General features: G+C 39.9%; 1 protein-coding gene across 2 annotated transcripts in view; it reads right to left on the minus strand.

Annotated features, from left to right (window-relative positions):
- PDE4D (phosphodiesterase 4D) overlaps positions 1 to 23,674 on the minus strand; it is a 1,154,521-nt gene that overhangs the window by 555,155 nt on the left and 575,692 nt on the right. The window lies entirely within an intron of this gene.

Consider the following 23,674-nt stretch of genomic DNA (forward strand, 5'->3'; position numbering starts at 1 on the left):
CTTAGTGTCCAAAACTCACTCCCCTTACTAGCAGTCTCCATTTATTCTTAAGAATAAAATATACCCTAACTTGAACTACCTCAGGGGTATCTGGTTTTAGATTTTCTCCTGCAACCCTCACTCCCTAGCCTTTATTTTCCCTTAGAGACCTTCAAACTTTGTTGGAGCGCCATACACGCACTTAATCTAGCTGCCAGAATGAGTCACCAGAATAACAGTGCATCTCCTTGCAAAGTGCTAGCACTAACTTATCATATCATTTATTTCAGTCTTTTCCCCTCCCTATTTTTGCACAGTATAAACAGTTAGGGCTAAACTGCTAGTGAAAAACAGCCTGTGTTAGGAGGAGGGGAAGGTGCACACCACCTGATAGCAGTGCTCAAAGGCATTGTGTCTGAAGCATAACTCATGCTTCTTAATGAATCTAGAGAGCACATAGGAGAAGCAGATTCTATATGCTTTTACTAAGGCTGTAACAGCTCTGCCACCTTAGCTCAGCTTTGTATGTGCAAAAACCAAAACTGTCCTTTTGGCCCATCACCATGTTGCAAGGTGTGGAAAATTTCCTTTTACTCTCTCCACACACTTGCATGTTTATTCACACAGTCAGATTCTTTACTAAACAAACTAAACAATCAAATGCACCACTGAGTCATTAAAGGAAGAGTTTATGAAAGAGAAATATATACGCTGTCTTGTGTGGAGGAGGCAGGTTTGATGGGGAGAGGAGCATTACAGGTTTGTTTGTTTGTTAGTTTGGGTTTTTGTTTTCGGGGGGTGGGGGGGTTGTACTGCAGGTAACCGTCTGCCGTATTTGAATACTGTATCATTTGCATTAGTATATATTGTACTTATATTTTGACAATTTTTACTAAAGCTATTAAAAATAAATATGGCAGCTACAGTGCCTGCTGTTGGAATCCAATTGTTCTCAAAGCTATGCTGTGTTGCTGATTCTAACAAGAGAGAGCACTGTTGTATAAAAAAGTTCTTACTAATAATAAATCTTTAAGTTTTACTATCCCTTAAGAATGAAATCCCCTTTTTTGTTCTTTTGGTTCCATGGGCTTGCTTGAATGAAAGTCAAAGCTTATAACTAGCCAAGCTATATCAGGTGCTCGACAATGTTTCAGAACATCCTGACCATAAGAACAATGCTAACATCTTCCTTGTCAATATGTCAACTCAGTTTTAGCTTGAGAAGTTAAATATTTTCCACATTATGTTTTAGGCAGGAGACATCCAGAAGAATCGTTGTTTATAACAGTACTCTACAACAAGGCTGCATGACACAGCTCATGATTGCAATTCGGTCTAATACTCTACTAAGTACAGAAGCATAGCAGATTCTACTAAGGACACTGAAAAAAGGGGGGGGGGGGGGAACTGTTGCTGAGAAAAAGAAAATAGGAGCCAAAGTTATATTCCGAACCAAAAGTAATTGAATTATTATTATTGTTATGCTGAAAGGTATTAATGACTGTCACCAGGAGCGGGGAAGGTGTGTGTCTTATCCAAAGGCAATCACTGACCTCGTTAATGCCAGTGGGTATGTCAAGCACTGTCTTTCAGCCTCAGTAGAATGAGGAATTAACAGAGGTAAATATGTGAGGCACTAACCATGTGGTCAGCTGAACAAATTGAACCCAGAAAGACTAACAGGGGTTTCCTGTTTGCAAACACGGGGCTAGGCTGCTGATTTGCAAGCTGCATTTTGGTTTAATAAAAAAAAAGCCAGAAAAGAAATTATGAGTATAATCCTGAGAATAAAATTCAGCAGACTGGCTGAATTTCTTGGCCAGAGAGTTTACTAGAGTGGCAGACTTGGGAATTTCTGAACAAGGAAACTTCCTGCTGTTTGTTTCTGTTGTGTTCAGGAATTAGGACCATGTGTACATTCTTTGTAGAGAAACAAGATTGCATTAACAGTATACCTAACTGAAACAACCCAGCTTGAGACAGATAACTAAGGGGGAGGAAGGATATGATAGAAGTCCACAATGGTGTGGAGAAAGTGAATAAGTGTTATTTACTCCTTCACATGACACAAGAACCAGGGGGGTCACCCAATGAAAATAGGCAGCAGGTTTAAAACAAACAAAACTAACAACACACAGTCAACCTGTGGAACTCATTGCCAGGGGACGTTGTGAAGGCCAAAAATATAACAGTGTTGAAAAAAGAATTATATAAGTTCATGGAGGATAGGTCCATCAATGGCTAATAGCTAAGATGGTCAGAGATGCAACCCTATGCTCTGGGTGTCCCTAAGCCTTGTACTACCAGATACTGGGACTGGATGACAGGAGATGGATCACTCAATGATTACCCTGTTCTGTTCACTCCCTCTGAAGCATCTGGCATTGGTCACCATCAGAAGACAGGATATTGGGCTAGATGAACCAGTATAGCCATTCTTAAGTGTCTAAACCCACTTTTGAAAATGTTACTCCAGACCCCCATCATGAAAACAAATAGTGAGACAGAATTTTGCTACAAAGAGCTTTCCATCAAAAAAAGCAAGACAAAGGATGGGAAGAAGAAAGTACCATCCATGTTTTAAAGATAGGGAACCAAGGCACAAAGACATTAAGTGACTTGCCCAAGGTCATACAGGATATCTGCGACAGAAGTAAGAATTGAACCATAAAGCTGCTGAGTCTTTGAATAGGTCTACACTACAGCCGGGATTGATGCTCTGAGATCAATCCACCGGCAGTCGATTTAGCAGGTCTAGTAAAGACCCGCCAAATCAACTGCAGATTGCTCTCCAGTCGACCCCTGTACTCTACCCCCCACGAGTAAGGTAAGTCAACGGGAGAAAATCTCCTGTTGACCCCCTATGGTATATACCCCGCAGTCACTCGATCTAAGGCACATCGACTCCATTATTCATGTAGCTGGAGTTGCGTAGCGTAGGTCAACTTACTGCAGTATTGTAGACATAGCCTAAGTCTTATGCATTCCTTTCTGTTCCTTTCTGTTTTCCTTTCCAATGGCTTTCTTCATCAGAAAAGCAGGTCTGCGGCTTCAGACAACATCTCTACATGGCTTTCCAGGCTTGGTTTTCTCAAAGCTTAATGCTAATTAGAATTAGTTAAATAGTAAGAAAAACTAACTGCAACTACATTTGCTAAATTTGAATTGTATCTGACAGAAAACTATGAACGTGCTCACTTTTTTTGTTGTGATTTTTCATAAATTTTTTTTAAAATATATTTTTATGCAAATGTTTCAGAGGAAGCTTTTATTCATGTTAATAAATTTGTGTGTATGGGCAAATTAGCATGTTTTCACACAAGTGAGTTTATTTGTATCAGTAATGAAAGAAATCAGCAGTTATAAGTTTGTGGAGTGGGTGTAGGTGAAAAAAGAACACCTCCACATAATGGGCACTATATACAAGTAAATAATGGTGGCCTACAAATTTAATATAATCATATATTTAAGCTAGACAAATGTAAAAAGACAGAAATCTTCTTCCTTTCTTTTTTTGCCCTTTGATTCAATATAAACATACCAATTGCTCTAAATTTTACCTCCTCCAAAAGTTACTCACATGCTTTAAGCCTAATTCTCCTCCAAATTACAACCAATACATGCCAGAGTCATATTATTGTGTTATTTCTAGCTTACACCTGTGTTGAAGGAGAATTAGGCCCCGATTTATTTATATTTATTTTTTGCGAAGATTCAATTAGGAATTAATTTTTATATTCAAGTTATAAATCCCTTAAAATGAGGAGGTTAGCATGCATATTAGCAATTAGTGACCATCATAAAGCTTGGAGTTTTGGCTAAGATAAGTTTTCAAAGGTTCAGATGCAAACCTCTTTAGTCTGCACATTTGGGATTGAAATTTTATAGGAGTAGGTTTCAGAGTGGTAGCTGTGTTAGTCTGTAACAGCAAAAAGAACGAAGAGTGGCACCTTAGAGATTAACAAATTCATATTTCCCCCTACTGTTACTCACACCTTCTTGTTAACTGTTTGAAATGGGCCATCCTGATTATCACTACAAAAGTATTTTTTCTCCTGCTGATAATAGCACACTTTAATTGACTAGTCTCATTAGAGTTGGTATGGCAATACCCATTTTTTCATGTTCTCTGCATATATAATCTTCCTACTGTATTTTCCACTGCATGCATCTGATGAAGTGGGCTTTAGCCCACGAAAGCTTATGCCCAAACAAATGTGTTAGTCTCTAAGGTGCCACAAGTACGCCTCGTTCTTTTTACAGGAGTAGGCTCTCTCATGGATTGCTTTAAGTTTTATATTTTGTTTTTTCAATTATGTACATTCAAAGAGTGCTGATGGGCATATATTAGAAATTTTATGATAAATATATAAAATGCCTACATTAAATTCCCTATCTATTCATTGATATGGTGGATGAAACTAGGTTTTAAAACAAATACAATATAACAAACATGAATAGATTTCTGGTAAATGCTGGAGGAATTAGTTGTAAAATACTGAAGCTCTGCCACCAAAGTGAAGTAATATAATTTAACTTGCTCAACAAACTTTGAAAATATTTTGTCTGAGAGCCAATTCAGAAAGGATTCCACATGTCTAACAGAAACTTGAGTTCCTTAAGTTCTTCTTTTTCATTGCACTGTTAATGTTTATATTGCAGTAGACCCAGAGGCCACATTATATTAGGTCCTTTTCAACCACTTGAGAAAAAGCATAGTTCCTGTCCCAGAGCTTACAATCTAGGACAAGTTACATAATGTAAGGGGACTGTTGCCCCCTTACTAACATTCAGTGAGGGTATTTTAGTTGCTAGCTCCCAGTACTAAAAACGGGGAAGGGTCGATGGGGAATCAGGACCCTGAGACTGACAATCCGTAGGAGCAATGGGGAGAGGCCAGTGCTCCAGGTCAGCCTGAATGACCGGGTGGGCAGGCTAATCAGGGCGTCAGGAGGCCACGGAGGTCCCGCCCTCCGTGTGAGCTGGAATTGCCTGGGTCAGACAGAGTGGGGCCAAGCTAAGGAGAAAGCAGGGGCCCGAGCTGAGCTGGGGAGCAGAACCGTGCCAGATCCAGAGAGAGCAGACCCTGTCCTGGGAGCAGAGCTGCAGCCCCAAAGCCAGAGGCACAGCCCAGAGAAAGCAGACTTGCCCTGGGAAGAAAGCTGCAGCAATCAGAGCCAGAGGGGCCAGAGAAGCAGCCCACAAAGCAGGTCAGTGCTGGGAGCAGAGTCACAGAAGCAGCCTGCAGAGCAGACCTGTCCTGGGAGCAGAGCTGCAGCAACCAGAGCCAGAGGGGCCAGAGAAGCACCTCAGTGAGCTGGAGGAAGAGCAGCAGAAGCAGCAGCAATGCTGAGACAGAGTGGTGGAGCTGCGGCTGGAGCAGTCCAGAGCTGGGTGTAGTGAGCAGCTGGGGAGAGCAAGGGGGATCCTGGGCAGCAGGCCCAGCACAGGGAAACACCTCAGCCAAAAGGCTCTGCAGGCCAGGCTGGAATTGTAACCCCGACAGGGCGGGGGCGACACTGGGAAGAAGGGTCCTGCCACTTAGAGCCCGAGAGTGTGTGGGCACCACCAGAGCAAGTGTCCAACCCTCAGCATCCCTGCAGCACAGCCAGGGCTTGAGCAGGAGGCCTGGGACTTGCAAGGAACAGACTGTGAACTGCCCTGAAGTTCCAGAGACGCTGTGTGTGATGTTCCCTGCCACAGAGCGGGGTGACATGTTTCCTTTAACCTTTCCCATTTTTCCTGATTCTTTTTAAAATTAATTGTTGATTAAATAACTTGCATTTGCTTTAACTTGTATGTAACGGTCAGTGGGTCAGAGAAGTGCCCAGTGCAGAGAGAGTACCCCGGAGTGGGGACACCCTAGCCCCTGTCCTACGTGACCACAGTAAGGTTAGGGGTCAAGCCCCCCAGGAATCCTGGGCCCAGCTTTGTTGGGGTTACGAGGACTCTGCCAGACAGGAGATTGGAAGGAGAGTCCTCAAGGGCAGGGAGGCCACTGGGTAAAGGAAGTGGGAGCGAGGACTCAGATCCTTTCGCTAGCCCACTTCACCGGGGTAGTGCAGAAGCCAGGAAAGTTCCCCACAATAGCAGGACTATTCCCCCGCTTACAATAGGACATAATTTTCATATGTAGACAAAATATACACTTATTTACACTGTTTTAAGTTATTATTTTAAAATTTCAGATGTCAACTCTCTAAGTGCCCCCTCAATTTAGCCATCATTAACTGGTTGATTTCTTACAAGAGTCACAAAAGAGGTGTGACTTGAGGATTTTGAAAGAACTTGCTAAATCAGTGTTGCTTGGTTGTCACTAGGCATAGAAGCAGCAGGAGAAGAGGACAACGATAAACATTCTCAGAATTCACTCTCCTAGGTGTGGAATCAAGAAAGTATCCCTGTTCAGCAAACAATGGGACTTAAGCACATACTTAAAAGCTTACTTGAAAAAGGGCCTTAAGAAATAAGATGTCTGGGAAAGATATTTGCACTACAGAACTTATTTCCACCCTAATGGATTCAATGCACAAAAGGTAAGACAATAACAAACATGATTAATCTGAAAATAAAACTCAGATATTTATAAGGTTCATATTACATTTTTATCCAAACACCAGCAGATAAGTAAGAAAAGACCTAAGCAAACAATAAGGAACTAGCCTGGTGAAAGTGAGTGAGCGTGGGGGGTATGGAGTGAGTGGGAGTGTGGCCTCAGAAAAGGGGCAGGAAGGCGCGGGACCTCAGGGCAGGGGGTGGGACAAGGGTGTTTGGTTTTGTGCAATTAGAAAGTTGGCAACCCTATGTATTCTGTAGACCAGCTGTGTCTTCTCTCTGTGGCTTCAATCCTTCAAAGATTTTACACACATGCTCAACTTTAAATTCATAAGTAGTCTTATAGAGCTATTCAGGAAAAATAAATCATTTGCATACATCTTTGCAGGATCAAGGCCTCTGTGTTTCTTATATTAGTACCAGCATAGAGAGTAGATTATATGAAACATTGATTATGGTATAGATAGCATGGGGGACTACACCAAAAGTCCTGCATGTACAGATTTTTACTCTATAAATATGCCTTTATCCTTTATTTTAATATCCTGTGCTGACAGATGTGAAAAAAGTTATCTAAAATAAATTAAACTTGAACATTTCAAAGGAATAACTCAGCCAGAAAATCAACTACTGTAACTACTTAGTGACTCTGCTTTTCTGGCTTGTAACTTTGTTTTAATTATGGGGAACAAAACCAAACAAAACAAGCAATGCTGCCTAATGTCTTTCCTCAGGATTCTAGAACATCAGTGCTTAGAGTTTTATATCTAACAGCTAGATAGCATAAGAAATTAGGTTCTAATATTCCAATAACAGATTACAATCTATAAAGTTATGCAACATGTTTATAATTTTTTCCAAGTCAACAGTCCTTTCCTTATCAGATTATTTCTTTCCAGAGGGTCTCCAATTTTATTCCCATCACAGTATATTAGATAGTGTATAAATCTCTAAGGGCTTATATTCACTGCAGTGTTGGCTCCAGGTGTAATTCAAGTGTTACTCTCAGCCCAACACCCGTGCACATATAAAAATCGCTAGCTTGAGTTGGGTGGTGGTTTAAATTCAAGCTAGCTAGCCAATCAGGGAGTATGGCTGAATGCTGCTGACCCTCACTAGTAATGCAGTGGAGCCAAAGCTATAACCTACAAATAGAGTTAGCAAAAATCATCAACTGCTAATCCAATCAATCTGAATAGTTCAAGTGTTGTTTCAAGTGTTTTTTGCAGTGTGGATATAATCATTCGAACTAGGCAAGCTTAAATAGAAGAACTCAAGATAACTATTGCAGTGAAGACAGCCCATAGGACACCAAATTCTCATTCATATTGGTGTACATCAAGACCACTTAACACTATTATCTAACAGATCATATCAATATGACAGTGTATTATATTACACTTACCCTCAGGACTATGTTATTTTATTATTAACATAAAAACACACACTCGCACCAAAACAAATGATGTTTCAAGACACATCATGCTGTCTAATAGATGTTATCTATGTTTGTTTGATTTTATCCACTATGTAACACATGCAACTATGCTGGGTAATGGGTTGCATTACACTGTAATGTTATTCCTTTGAGGTTTCTAAGGTCAGGCTTGACAAAGCCCTGGCTGGGATGATTTAGCTGGGGATTGGTCCTGCTTTGAGCAGGGGGTTGGACTAGATGACCTCCTGAGATCCCTTCCAACTCTGCTATTCTATGATGACTAACTCTGTTGTATTGCTCAGGAAACTGACTATTCTTGGTAAGAGACTCATTGTACAGCACCAAAATTATTTTAAACTTCAGTAGCTATAGACTTACTCTGGATAATATAAAATCATCTGACAGTATTTAGCTAATTCCTGAGAAATAACTTTTAGAAACCCATCTAGAAGTCTACCACACTAACAATACAGAATTGTAACCCTCCATTTCCCAAGCAAAATCAAAATTGCATTTAATAAAGGTCCCTATTCAGCAAAACACTTGAGTATATGCTTAAATCCATGCTTATTCAGCACAGCATTTAAGAATATGCTTAAATCTCACTGAATTTAAGCACTTGATTAAATGCTGATCTAGGGATGAAATTAAACACCTGTGCAAATCCCATGTTCAACTGGGGCTTTAGATCATTTCATGGTGTCCTATTACTCACAAAAAGAATAATACTGCAAACTCCTGAAAATAAAGTTTTAAACAATAAAAAACTTTAAAAAAAAAAACCCTTTAAGGTGTATGGGTTTGTCCCCAGGAAAATAAATGAACAAAAAATGTTTTGTAGTTTAAATTTGGACTAATTTCACTGAACACAGCACTTCTGTTGGGATTGACAGGATTGATAAATAATGCCACCTTTCAGGCTAGTAATTCCAAGAAATCACATGTAACAAATGGAATTTTTAATACTGTTTAAAAGCTAATTTTTCTAGCAGAGATCCTTGTAACAGTATAGATATTAATATTAATATTTATCTAACTGCTCTGGTTTCTTGAATCTGAGCAACCAGCATCTTCAAATGATTAAGAAATACTTCAGATCCCATAGCTTACCTACAAAATGACACACTCACTGAGTGTTGTGAATTGATTGATATAAAAAATTATTTTCAGTAAAGATAAATTTAGAGGACATTAAAAATATATATAGTATGAGTTAAAACATCTGTTCTTTGGCTAATAACCAAACTCCTATGAAAATGGTAAGGGGAATAACAAACAATTGTATTACAAACCACATCTGTTTTCTTGTACAAGAAACAAAATATCAGTTATTCCCTAAAGGTTTCTAATTAGTGCTACACAGGATGAAATAAACTTATTTAACTAACAGATCCATATGGTTATTCAGGGTGACAAGAAACAGCTACCCTAAAGAGAAAGCCTACTTTTAAATATAACAGACCAAATTTTACAGTTCTGAATTAAAAAAAAATTATTTCATAGAATCATAGAATCATAGAATATCAGGGTTGGAAGGGACCCCAGAAGGTCATCTAGTCCAACCCCCTGCTCAAAGCAGGACCAAGTCCCAGTTAAATCATCCCAGCCAGGGCTTTGTCAAGCCTGACCTTAAAAACCTCTAAGGAAGGAGATTCTACCACCTCCCTAGGTAACGCATTCCAGTGTTTCACCACCCTCTTATTGAAAAAGTTTTTCCTAATATCCAATCTAAACCTCCCCCATTGCAACTTGAGACCATTACTCCTCGTTCTGTCATCTGCTACCATTGAGAACAAACAATGACTTTACTGACTTCAGTCTGTTTGACTGAGTTCTTCAAGGCCCTGATTTTCATTTGTGACTTTAAAGTGCCTAGTATATTTTCACGTTTTGTAAAATTAACATTAACAGCAGCAGATTTTGGCCCTAAACTTGTGGTAGAGGTCTAGAATGCATATTAAGAGTTTTCTGAAAAACTAAATCATAGATATTCTGAGGACTGATAAACATCCATACATTTGGGATAGCGTTAGGGAGATCACTAGTAAATGCCTGGTTTGTACTTATAAGCATCGCCATCTTGAAGACAAAGATTTTTGAGTAGGAAGACCTGAGTTCTAAGAAGAATAGAGCATATCTTCTAACTTTTCACTAGAGTCCACAGATGGAATATCCTCAGATACTCTATATTGAGGCATCAGAACTAAATCTCATGCTCCACTGAAGCTGGACAGTACACTGACACAAACAGTTTCAAGAAACAGAATATAGGCAAATTTCTTTAAATGTCCTATGCAATCTTAGATATCCATTAATTCTCTATTTAAGATAGAGACAATGGTCATAGCTATTGTAAGTAATGATTTAACAAAGACATAATTTCTAAAGGATGTTTACATAATTACTACCCCATCTTCCAAAGGCCTTTTTTTTTTGCATACAATAAAAGCACATTGGCAGCTATATGAATGCACATCTGAAAGCATAGTTCTGTTTTGAAAACTATGTAAAAATGGCACAGCCTGTATCCTGAATAACGTCTGCTCACTTTAGTAACAGAGAGTGTGTGTGCATTACTCATGTTTGAACTACATAGCCAGTACAACTACTGAAAACCTGAGCTGTCTCATGCTGTTTTTTTTGGCTCATTCATCTTCAACAGAATGGTTAACCAAGTTCTACTTGCCAGGTCAAAATTCCACTCTCACTTCAACTGTGTAATCCTACTGAAGACAAGTGGGATGTACAGGGTTAAATGAGGACAGCCATTGGTACACAAAATCTTTATTATTTATAGGATTTCCAACTTTTTACTCCCACAAAACCGAACAAGCTTGCTCCCCCTACCCCACCCCTCCTCCAAGGCCCCACCCCTGCTCACTCCATCCCCTCTGTCGCTCAGTCTCCCCACCCTCACTTACTCATTTTCACCCGGCTGACTCAGGGGATTGGGATGAGGGAGGGGGTGAGGGCTCTGGCTGGGGGTGCAGGCTCCAGGGTGGGGCCAGAAATTAGGAATTCAGGGTGCGGAAGGGGGCTCTGGGCTGAGGCAGAGGGCACGGGCTCAGGGCTGGGGCAAGGAGCTGCGGTGGAGGGATGGGATGAGGGCTCCAGATGGCGGTGCAGGCTCTGGGGTGGGGTTGGGGATGAGGAGTTTGGGGTCCAGGAGGGTGCTCCAGAATGGGACCGAGAGGTTCAGAGGACAGGAGGGAGATGAGGGTTGGGGCATGAAAGGGGATGAGAGGTGCAGGTTCCAGGCAGCACTTACCTCAAGCAGCTCCCAGAAGCAGCAGCACGTCCCCGCTCAGGCTTCTATGCGGAGGCGCGACCAGGTGGTTCTGCATGCTGCCCCATTCACAGGAACCACCCCACAACTCCCAGTGGCAGCAGTTCCTGGCCAATGGGAGCTGTGGAGCTGGCTCTTGGGACGGAGGCAGCAGGTGGAGCCGCCTGGCTGTGCAGGAGACAGAAGGGGGATATGCAGCTGCTTCCGGGACCCACACAGAGCTGGGCAGGTAGGGAGCCTGCCTTAGCCCAGCTGCGCTGCCAACCGGACTTTTAACGGCTCAGTCAGCAATACTGACTGGAGCTGCCAGGGTCCCTTTTTGACCAGTCATTCCGGTCAAAAACCGGACACCTCGCAACCGTAATTATTTATGGTGATGTACTTGAGAGAAAGAACCCTGCTGGACTTTCAAATCCTAAGCTCAGTTTTCATGGCTGACAGTTAGAAAAGTCATATTTTCATTGTAAACTGAGCAAAGGAGACAGACTATAAATCAGGGGGAACACACACACACACAGACACATACACACACACAGATTTTTCAAACTACAACTTCACATGAGTTGTGGAAAAGAACAGGAAAGTATTACCACAGTTTACCAATCCCACACTACCCTACCAAAAAATACGAAATGAACTAGATATATTATAGCTTGGGTCTGATGCAAAGGGAAAAACAACCAATCAGTAACACTGTTTATAAAATTGCTTTCATTGCTAGGTTACAAACAACAGCAAAACATCATAGAGAGGAACAATATTAATCACTCATAATTAACTCCATGCAAAACCTCTGACCTTTTCAAATCAGCACAGAGAACACAAGTTTAATAACATTCCATATACTCTTGGAAAATGTACTATAAAGGAGTGAATTTAAATGTCTAAACATACTCACATTTGGATAAGTAAAAATCCATGATAAAAAGGTAAATATTAACTAAATTTTATGCAGGATGAGTTAGCATTGTCAAACATGTCTGGTAAATCCATGCTTGAGACATTTCACAGTAAAAATTTAAAATAAAGCAGGACTGTATCCAGTTTCTCTATACTTTCATTTTGTACTTTACAGTGTTTAGTATTCAGAAAGTTCAGTGAAAACAGTGCTGGTAATTTTTTTTTTAAATAGTTCACTTGTACAACAGAATGGAGAATTTAAGTAACTACATAGATAATGTACAAATGTGCTAACAGGTCCAACAATCTTGATATATTTTAGAGCATGACCTGTCAATCATTTCTGAAATTCTAGACTGTCTGGTGCGTGAGGTGCTAAGTGTTCTTTCTCCCAAGGAATTCAATAGGTGTTGAGGAAACATGGGGACTCACAAGAGCAGGTCATTAGTAAGCCAGGTCAATGCATATCCTGCGTCTCATACAAGTGATGTCTTATAATATTTGGAGGCATCTCCAGAATTGTGTTTGAGAGACCAGTAATATTATAAAAACATACATGTATTTAACAATTTCCATCTAAGGTTTTCAGAGTGTTTTTCCAATATTAATTAACATTAGCCGCACAACATTCATGTGCGTTAGGTACTAGCAGCTCTATTATTACAATGCCATAAAACAGGTGTGAAGTTTAATCTTCTGAAGTGATAATATTCCACAGAATTAGACATCAGGTCTCCATTATGCTTTATGACAGGAATAAAAAAAACTATGTCAATATTAACGTTAATAGTTAAAAACATCATAAATCAACTGACTCCGAATTTTACAGTGGTACTAAGCAGTCAAAGCTTCCACAGCAATGAAAAAGACTAGAAGACATTATCACTTATCCACAGGCTTCATATTAACAAAGAGAAAGATCCAGTTTGAGAGATGGTCCCTATAGCCCTGATACACATTAGATCAGGCCCTATATTCATAATATAAATTACTGATAGACCTGGTAAAATTTTTCAAAATGTTAGACATTTTTCAAGTGTGCTCATCGTACATGCGAGTTGTCAAAAAGAGCACAGAGCAAACACTTACCCAACTATGTATTTCTTCATAAATGGTACTTACCTATAAAGCAAATAAATAGAAAATAAGTAAAAGAAATCAGAAGTATACACATTCTAGCACATTAAAAAAGAATGCAGACCATAAAACGTACTGTTCGCTCATATAAGACATTACAGGTAATTTTTTCTACCTTGTGAAACTATCACTTCTTATATACCACTGGTCATCCACAGTAACAGAATGCTGAATGGGATTCCTAGATCAACTTGTTCAAAAATAGGTTTTTTTGTTTGTTTGTTTTTAGAAGTAAATTTACACTCTTCAGAGTTTAAAAAAAGGCTTGCAAATCCTTGTACATCATATATTCAGATTTTAAGGATCAGCTATGATGCAAAATATATTTTTCTCCAATATGGGTTTTTCTCTATAAAGCTACAGTGTTATAACAACAACATAATGATAAGAACAATAGCAGCATGCTGACTACTCTTTCTAACCAGGTTAGGAAGCCACTCTACATTCCAACAATAAAACAGTATTTTGTTCAATTATTTTATGTTCTGCAATCTGATAATGCTCAGCTGTGATGCCACAGAGTACAGTGTACTTTAATACCACAGCAAGACAGCATGAGCCCATTCGTGGGACTCAGGAGAGCAGAGTCCTATTCCCCACTCTGACGCTAACCTGTTGTGCAACTTTGGAAAAAGTCGTTTGTCTCTCAGAGCTTCTGTTTTCCCTCCTACCTTGGTTTTCTCTAAACTGTAAGCTCTTCAGACAGAGATAGTCTCTTACTATGTATTTAGTACAATGGGACCCTGATCTTGGTTGAGTCCTCTAGGTCTCACTGTAATACAAATAATAATAATATATTGTACCAGAGAAATCTGATGGCATATGGAGCTGGTTTTAGGACTCAGATAACTTCTCATTTTCCTATGGTATATGGCAGGTTTAGGTCCCATGAACTTATTTTTTTTTTTAATACCCAAGTAAAAATAAATTTGAAAACTGTGTCATATAAGAAAAGAAAACAAGATCTTATCTGAGCTTTAATAAGCCAGCTCCATACGACAGTCAGAACATAAAGAAGTGAAAAGTAACCTGTTCCTCTTAGCCCATAATGAAGGCCTCTCTTTGTTGAAGTGGAGAAACCCAGCACATATTGGTGATGTAAACATATTTTCTTTTTCTGCTTTGTAATTTTAAGATGTTATTTTACAATTCAGACCTCAATTCAATATCATCTGGCATTTGCAATTCTGTACAATGTAGAATTTTTCTTTCTTTATTTGGTCAGGGGACTTCGAAAAGTCTAACATGTGTGGTGTAAAGGCTAGGCAAGTTTTTAGATGAATATGCTCCTGCAATAGAGATGACAGGAGAAAGATTTTTTCCTTTATTCACAGTCTTGCAATGGCTTCTCCTTTCTATTAAAATATCCTACTGCACTATATAGATGTCAGCATGGGAAGCCTTAGAGCTGCAAAAAAGTGCTTTTAAAAAGTACTGTTAATATGAGACACTTTATAGCAGGTTTCCTCCATGGCTCTCAAATCACTTTACAGAAGTGCATATCACCACCATCTTACAGACAGGGAAAATGAGGCAGAGCCCTTATGTAACTAGCCCCAGTTCACATAGCAAGTCAGTGCTCAGATGGAAATAGGTCTCCAGACTCCCAGTCATTGTGTCCTATAACGCAGAATCATTAAACTTTGTTCTTTAGATTTATTATATTAGAATTTATGCCATTAAATAACTCATGTATTTTATTTCATTTTATTTTATTGTTTTAGAGAAAAAATAAATGAGGTAACGAGAAAAAAAAATAACATTTGCTAAGCCTATAGGGATCATAAGAAGTCAAAAGAATGTGACAGACAGAAGTCAAAAGAATGTGATTGTATTCTGTAGCTGTGTAAAATATGGACAAAAATTTCAGAATGCAATGGACAAAGCCATTTAAGCTCTGTGCCTAAAGACAAAAAGGTTTCAAAAGACAAAGGAACGAAGTACTGTTCCTCTGAACCTGTGTAGACTACCACATGTTCAGTTTGTATAACAGAGATCCAAATGAATACATGCTTCTGTACTTCTAAACGTGAATGATTTCATTTCTATGTTCTTACAGAATATATTAAAATAAAAACAATAATATATTACTACTCCACGATAGCTGATTGTGCAGTTAGCAGCCATAAAGTTTTGATTTCTGAGTTTGGACCCAAACTCCTATAACAGATCAGGAAGATATACTGTTTATAAATGTGATACTTCTCAGCACCCAGGAGGGGTCTATCTGCCAGTTACTGCTAACGAATTGCAAAGGGATCTTATGACAACCCTCAAATAAAACAAAAACATTTAGACAAAGGTCACAAAGACCAAAAAAAAAAAAGGAGTACTTGTGGCACCTTAGAGACTATGAAGTAAGCTGTAGCTCATGAAAGCTTATGCTCAAATAAATTTGTTAGTCTCTAAGGTGCCACAAGTACTCCTTTTCTTTTTGCGGATACAGACTAACACGGCTGCTACTCTGAAACAAAGATCAAAGAAAGCCACCTGAATGGCCATGGTCTCTAAAATGAATAAATAAACAACAATCAAGAAACTACAATATGTAATCAAGCCTAATAAGAATTTTCTTTTATTAAAAGCAACTTTGTACTTCATGTCCTCTAGTCATATGCAATGTACTTTATTATTGCAGTCTTTCAAAGTCGCTGGTCAGTTCTTTATCTTTTTTTGTTACCTATAAGACTCCATATTTCAACTGTATTTAAATATTTTGAATTCTGGAGTCCTTTCAGACCAGTTAGAACAACAGGTGTGGTGGTCAAGAATGATGCTAAATCAATTTATTTCCTATCGGACATGTAAGTTTCAAATTAAGTCCCACTTGCACTCATATTTTGGTCAAAGTAGCCATGTAAGTGAGAGAGGACTATTAATGGTTAAAGATGATTTATTTTTAAACATTAGAGGCCAGATCTTCACCTGGTATAAAGCAGCTTCATGACGACACACTGACTTACACCAGCTGAGGATCTGGTCCTATATACTATTGCTCCTTGGCTATGTCCAGGGCTTTGAAGGATGGCTTCTTCGTGGAGGAGTCAGGGTATAGTTTAAAGTATAAATTGTTTTTGTGTACACAAACACTAGACCTGGAACAGAGATAGTCACAAACAGCATGCTGGCAACCCCTTATTTTACGAATCTCAGCCCAGCCCCAATGCCTTTTCCCTGGAGAGCCTCTGTACCTCAAGAGTTGATTCCAGTCAAAGACAAAGCCACAGATCTTCTGCCACTGGCAGAGTGCCTTCTAACCATAACACTGCGTAACAAAACAGCACTGCCCCACCCCATGTCTCTACCCCCACCCTAATCATCAGCATGTCTTGTGGTAAGAAAAAAAACTTGGAAGACGTTAGAATATAGATATTCAGGCCTGTCTGTAAAGGCTTATAAGAATTTAGGTGTGTTCTTATCACTTAGCTAGTTATAGAGGTATAAAAGAAAGAATCAAAATCACTGTCTGCCGGTGTAAGGTCCTTCTCTTACTGTGACAGTCTGAGGCCCTGTTCTTAGGCTAAGATCTTTGGCTAAGCAGCAGAGGCAGCCATAAGCTGGGAAGCGACCAGTCACCTCCTCACATTCCAAACCAGTCACATTGTAATAAGGTGCTATTGGGCTGTTAGGAATACAGTCCTGTCCTGATAATACCTATTGCCTCCAGAGAAAGGGAAGTGCCTAGAAAATGTAAAAGGAAACTTAGTTTGATAGTATCCTGTCTGGCAAGAACTCAATAGCTGGGATGTGAAATCCTCATTTCTGTGTTGTTCTATCATTGTAGTCCCCATTTCCCTATTGTTTGTCTGTATAATCTCTGTCTGGTTCTGTGATTGTTTCTGTCTGCTGTATAATTAATTTTGCTGGGGTGTAAACTAATTAAGGTGGTGGGATATAATTGGTTACATAATCATGTTACAATATGTTAGGATTGGTTAGTTAAATTTCAGTAAAATGATTGGTTAAGGTATAGCTAAGCAGAACTCAAGTTTTACTATATTGTCTTCAGTCAATCAGGAAGTGGGGAGGCGGGATGGGAACAGGGAATGGGGTGGGGAAATTGGAATCATGTTTTGCTAAGGGGCAGGAATGGGAACAGGGACGCAGATAAGGCTCTGTGGTGTCAGAGCTGGGAAGGGGGACACTAAGGAAGGAAACTGGAATCATGCTTGCTGGAAGTTCACCCCAATAAACATCAAATTGTTTGCACCTTTGGACTTTGGGTATTGTTGCTCTCTGTTCATGCGAGAAGGATCAGGACCAGGAAGTAAGTGGGTGAAGGAATAAACCTCCTAACAGAAGATTGTGCAGAACAGCATCACCTAGTGACATCTGCCATAACATTAACACCACAAAAAAACTGTCCTGAATCAATTAGGGTTGCTACACACATAACAGGTCTGACACAAACCCACAATGGTAACAAATGCAAAGTTAAGCCACCTCATAGTATATATCCTCTTCTCCTTCACCCACAGACATGTCAGTATAACCACAGCTACTATATATGAGTGCCCATACATGATAATCTCAGCTCTGTTACCCTTCGTTCTTCTGCAGACACCAGATTATTCTTTCCTACCACCAGGACTTAGTTGTTTAGGGAGATGGTCATTTGGTAATTGAGTGTATGAAGCAGGGCAGTCAAAGTGATTGATGGAAGGCTGGCAGGCCTAAGGGGACAGAATTAACTTTGTGATGTGTAGTAGAAAATTGATAAAAGATGTATTACCTAACAGAACTATTTGAATTTAGTTGCCTGGGATCTGGGTCCCAACAGAGCTATTAGCCAGTGAGAAGCAGATGATATGGTGCCCAGCTGATCGCTGTTAGCACAGAATCAATCTGGGAAGAAATGCACCAACAACAGGCTATCCCACTCACCTCCTCATGTAAGAACACAACATATCCCCAGAGTGGGCCTGGTAGTCATATGACCAATTCAGCTGATGTGTGCTCAGCTGGTGGATCCAGGACTAATATAGCCTTACATTCCCCCTACAAGGCATGAGGAGTGCTTTCTACTTTAAGTAATATTTGGAATAGCTGATATATTAACTACATTGTAATGACAAATTTCATAAAAATTGATGTCCCTTTGGCTGATAAATTTTCAGACTATCATTGAGAAAAGGTCAGTGTCTGAAAAAAAAGAAAAACAAAACGCCAGCATTTTGAGACAAGATTGCACTACTTCAAATTTTTAATAAATGTAGCAATTTACATGTCTTCCCTTTACATCATACTTTAATGGCCCTGGGTTTCTCCTACACAACAAACAACATGAAGTGTCAGATTTTATATCATATAACAGGGCCATATTCAGAAATATTTCAAATTTAGGATTGTAGAGGCTCCATTGGCTTCTGTATCTCAGTTGCCAGGTAACTGGATCATGGTTGCAAAGCCAGTTGCCACTTCTTTTTCCTTATCTAGGTACTGTTACTCAAATGCTTAATTTTTGCTAACCTAGTAATTTTGTGGTTAATACTAACATGCCCTTCTGTGCAAAATGTATATGACACATATCTAAAAGGGAGTGCTCCTATATTCTTTAAAAAAAAAAAAAAGCATATTTAACAGATTCCTTGTCATGAACAGCCAAAGCAAACATAAGACAAAGGTGACTTTAGGTAAGGCTAACAAAATCCAATCTACGATATTTGTAAAAAATTCAAACTATCAGCCAGTTGCCTGAAACAAGCCTCGTCCATGATTTAAGTCCAAAAATGAAAGACCAACAAAGCAGTAGACTTCTCTGCTCTGTACAGTTGGTCTTGATTAGATTCTTTCTCTTATCACATATAGAATTAAACAGCTTCCAGATATTTATTCAAGGCTGACAGATGTTTGTGCCTGGGAAGACTGAGTACATACACAATGTCTAATGATTTTTGAGTGCATGGTATTGAAAATATTGAGTGAGGCCCCTTCAAAAATCATGAGATTGGCTTTAAAATAATGATTTTTTAAAAATTATAATAAATGTGCACTCTGATTTCTCAGCCTTTAGGGTACACACAGTTCATATTTTCAGGGTTTACTCTGCAATCACGAGGGCAAGAAACTTACTATTTTATGTAATCACTTGACTCCAGGAGTTGAGGCTTTAAGAAATACAACAGATCATGACACTGCAATAACATTGCAAGTGTTTGCAACACTGTGTCTGGATATGCAAAAGAAAAATTATGTTAACAGGGACCATGTCTTATTTTTTATATCTCTAAAGTGCCACATCTACCAATGGCACTACATAAATAGTCCTATTAAAGCAGCTTCAACAGAGATGCTTGAAGAAAAGAATTCTGTCATTCGCCATCTCTCCCAAATGAAATGTTCAAAGATGTCAAACTACAGCTGCAGGACAGATCCAAAATTAACTTAATCCCTAAACCATTCTAAGGATTGGATAATTTAGGCACTGTCCTTAAAAATAACAATACAAATTATCACAAATATATCTAAATATGACCTAGGCTCCAGGACATTAAATTGTATTGAGCATAGTTAACAAGCAGCAGAGCAATATTACCTAAAAGTTAAATGACCAAATTTCTTTCCCCCCATTTCAGTTTATAATTACATACTTAAGATGTTATATTCTTATCTTCATGTGACCCTTATAATCAAAGATATACTACTAGAGGGATAGCTTTGCAAATCAAAATATGTTAAAAATAACTGAATATCCCAAAAGTTTCTTTATAGAAAACACTAAGTGATTGGTCAAGTGATTTTTTGTTTGTTTTAATTTTTAAATTTATAAAAAGATACAAAACATCAGAGACAGAAGAAATAGACCTATTAAGTAGCTTAGTAAGTGAGTATCATTAGACATTGTAAATTGTGGATTCTTTCGGCATACGCAAGCCCCCAAAAGTTAAATAGTTATATTAAGGTAGAGACTCTGGTTTGTGTTATTAGATCATTCTATTGTAGAACAAGAACCTGCAACTATCATCACTAACAGTGCTCAGGACTGTTTCAGGACAGCAATTTGGAGAACCTAAAAAAAGTTTTACTTTATAAATGCACCTAAAAATAAAAAGTGATCTTGTCTAAAGTAAATAGAAAATATGGCAGAGACTGGGAAGAAAAAAAGAGACTTCATTTGCATGCAAACAAAGCCAGAACTTACTAATAAATAAGCCAACCACACAGAAGAGTTCCACTGAATAGGAAGTGACATTTTCTTGGACTCTAAGACAATCGTGGATTAAATCTCCAAAAACTGTCCACTAAAATTTCCGTGACACTTTCTGAACAAAACACATACACTCTATTAGTGTATAACATCACAGATAGCCTGGATACCTGATCCCCTCAGGGGCCAGCCCTCACAATATCATAAGCATCTACTTCCTCTCTACCCAGGAGGTGCTCAAACCCCGCCTTTGCCCCAGGCACGCCCGCACTCCACCCCTTTCTCCAAGGCTCCACCCTGCCTCTTCCCACCACGCCTCTTCCTGCCCCTGCTCTGTACCCTTCCCCACCCCCACTACCTCTTCCCCATGGCCCCACCCCCATCTCTTCCTACCCCCTCCCACAAGCATGTGCCGTCCCTGCTCCAGCGCCTCCTGGATGCTGTGGAACAGTTTTTCTGAGGCATGCAGGAGGCACTGGGAGGGAGAGGGAGGTGTTGATCAGCAGGGTCGCCAGTAGGCGGGATGTGCTGGGGTAGAGCAGGAGATGGCTGCCGGTGGGTTCTGAGAACCCACTAATTTTTTTCTCCAGCCCTAGAGCACCCACGGAGTCCATACCTATGCATGACATACCTTCTCCCTCAGAGCAGACCTGCACCACAAAGGTAGGCTCGACAAAGCCTAACTTTATCACATCCTGCAGCCAAGATGGTACTTCCTACAGCAAGAAAGTCTACAATATGCACTGGTCATATTTTTATTCTTGTCATTGAAGTACAAAGAGACCAAGAGTTGTCTCCACCAAAATTCTAAGTCAGTCAAGCAGGGAACAAAATCCCCCATAACTCTCAGCATGTCATAGTTCAGAACAATGTGCACACCTTGTTAGTCAAGGCCTTAAGCCATATTATAGGTAGACAGTAGCATTGGGCTTTCACCGTTAGTGAACCATAGAAAAAGCTGCCTTCTAGTCTTCGACAGCAGCCTCCCAGAATACATTCACAAGCACACCCTTCATAAGGCTGTCTTTCATTCAGACTAACCCCTTGCTAGTGTTTCTAATTAGAGCTGACCACATCTTTTTTCCTGCAACCTTCAATACAGGAAGTAGGAGACCCCATTTCTGATTCTCTTGTGCCCACATGACTGTGTATAATGTTATCAGATGGAGAAGCACCTTTACATTCCTGCCCTTGCAGGGTCACATTTTCTTTTAGGATAGATTTCTTTTTAAACCAACTCTGGTTAGAGCTTTGAGTTGCTGTTCCCAGGCCTCTGGGCAGAAAAAGGACCTCTGTCTCTTCCCTTTTTATTTCAGCTTCTCCTGAGGTATATGGTTTTATATGATGAACATGGTGGCTTTCCCCTTCAGTGGGCTGAAGCACCATCTCAGACTCACCATCTTTTACTCTATAGTTTTGTATTTCTATGCACACGGCAGCACTGTTCTTGTCTTCAGCCAGCTGGTATACCATGCTGCCCATCTAACTTTTTTTTTTTTTTTCCTCACAAGGAGACTTACGTTTTCTTTCTGGCACACTTTCAGCTCTTTCCACACAGCCTCAGCCTCTCCAAATTGTTATGTATCTCAGACTTGGACTTCATTCCAGCCTTGGCCTTAAACTTGTTCTGAAGCACAATCAGTTCCTTCTGCAGCAACAGACACTGCTGTTCCCTGGTCACCTTCTCAATCTCCCACTTTATGGCTTGCACTAAGATTGTGTCCCTTGAGAAGTGTGTCTTTTCTAGGTCCTGCAAGACCTCAACCTTTTAGGCCAGCATGGTGTTCAGTTTTGTACAGACTGTTGTCTTAATCCCCTCAGCTGCAGCAACTGTTTCTTCTACCTCTTTCCAGTTCACTAGTGGATAGGTTTGATGGTCTAGTGCCACGCCCATTATTATCACAACAAGCTTCTCTTGTAGCCACCTCCTCTGAATTTGTGCCCATCAACATCCAGTCCTTCAATTGACAGTCAACGTATTCCCCTATAAAGCTTACCAAGGCACTCGGGGCGTCATTCTGCTACCCTGTACAAACACCAGCCTCCTGGTGAGTTATTGCTGCACACTCTATCTTATCACACATACTAATGCCTTCATCACAAAACTCTGCCCTCTCCTGAGTCATCATCTTTAGTCTTTTTAGTACTTGAAATTAGGGTGACCAGACAGCAAGTGTGAGAAATCGGGACAGGGGGTGGGGGATTATAGAAGCCAATATCAGAAAAAGACCCAAAAATCGGGACTGCCCCTATGAAATCGGGACATCTGGTCATCCTACTTGAAATCATTCCAGGAACTGTTCATTCTCTTGTCTTAGTTTCTGATTACTTGCTTCTAACCAACAGTGCAGGAGTATAAGCCTCAAAACATTCTCGTAGTTTTCAAGCCACACTATTCATGTCCTATAGTCCTTTCTGGAGTGTCCCATTCATAAGGTGTAGAACTTGTTCAAGCCCTTTCCGATTTGGCTCCTTGAATAGTTTCCCCTTCAACAGCTTATTTTCTACTTTCACTGCCTTTAGCTTGGTTTTCTTGAGACTATTGTTTCCCATCTCCTAGTTGCTTTGCCCCTCTTCTGGAGAAACTGTTTGGGTCTCCAGGCATGGCTCCCCTTCTAGAACCAATGCTAAAGCATGGATATTTGGCAGTCGCAACTGCCACTTCAACTCTGTTGTGCGATGTCTGGCACTTGGACAGTTAGGCTGCAAGTTTCTTCTGCATTTGAACCTTCTCTGCACTCGTCTGCTCATGGGCCCCACCACCATGTGGCAAGATATCTACAATAGTCTGGAGCTCCTCAAATCTCTCTCCATGTTCTAGAAAACTAGACCAGTCTTACCATCATTGTTCTTATGGGGGCAGACCCATTTTAAATGCCCCTCTTGCCTACAGTCAGTGCATAGCATTAGACTGGCCCTGTACTCTTTCAGGTTGCTGGACTTCCTTGATACCTTGCTGTGACTGCTGCCACGACTAGACAGCCTTCTTAAAGAAATTTTTTGTTAATTTAGAACCAAAGCATTTAAAAGAAAACAGATCTTAACACAACAAACAGACTGAGTGTGTTTAGTTTACCAGGTGTCTATCTTCCATAAGGATATCCTAGTATTGGGGTTCTCAAACTGGGGATCAGGACCCCTCAGGGGGTCGCGAGGTTATTATGTGGGGGGTCGCGAGCTGTCAGCCTCCACCCAAAATCCTGCTTTACCTCCTGCACTTATAATGGTGTTA

The sequence above is a fragment of the Dermochelys coriacea genome, chromosome 5 (assembly GCF_009764565.3).
Source record: "Dermochelys coriacea isolate rDerCor1 chromosome 5, rDerCor1.pri.v4, whole genome shotgun sequence".
Taxonomy (NCBI): Eukaryota; Metazoa; Chordata; order Testudines; family Dermochelyidae; genus Dermochelys; species Dermochelys coriacea.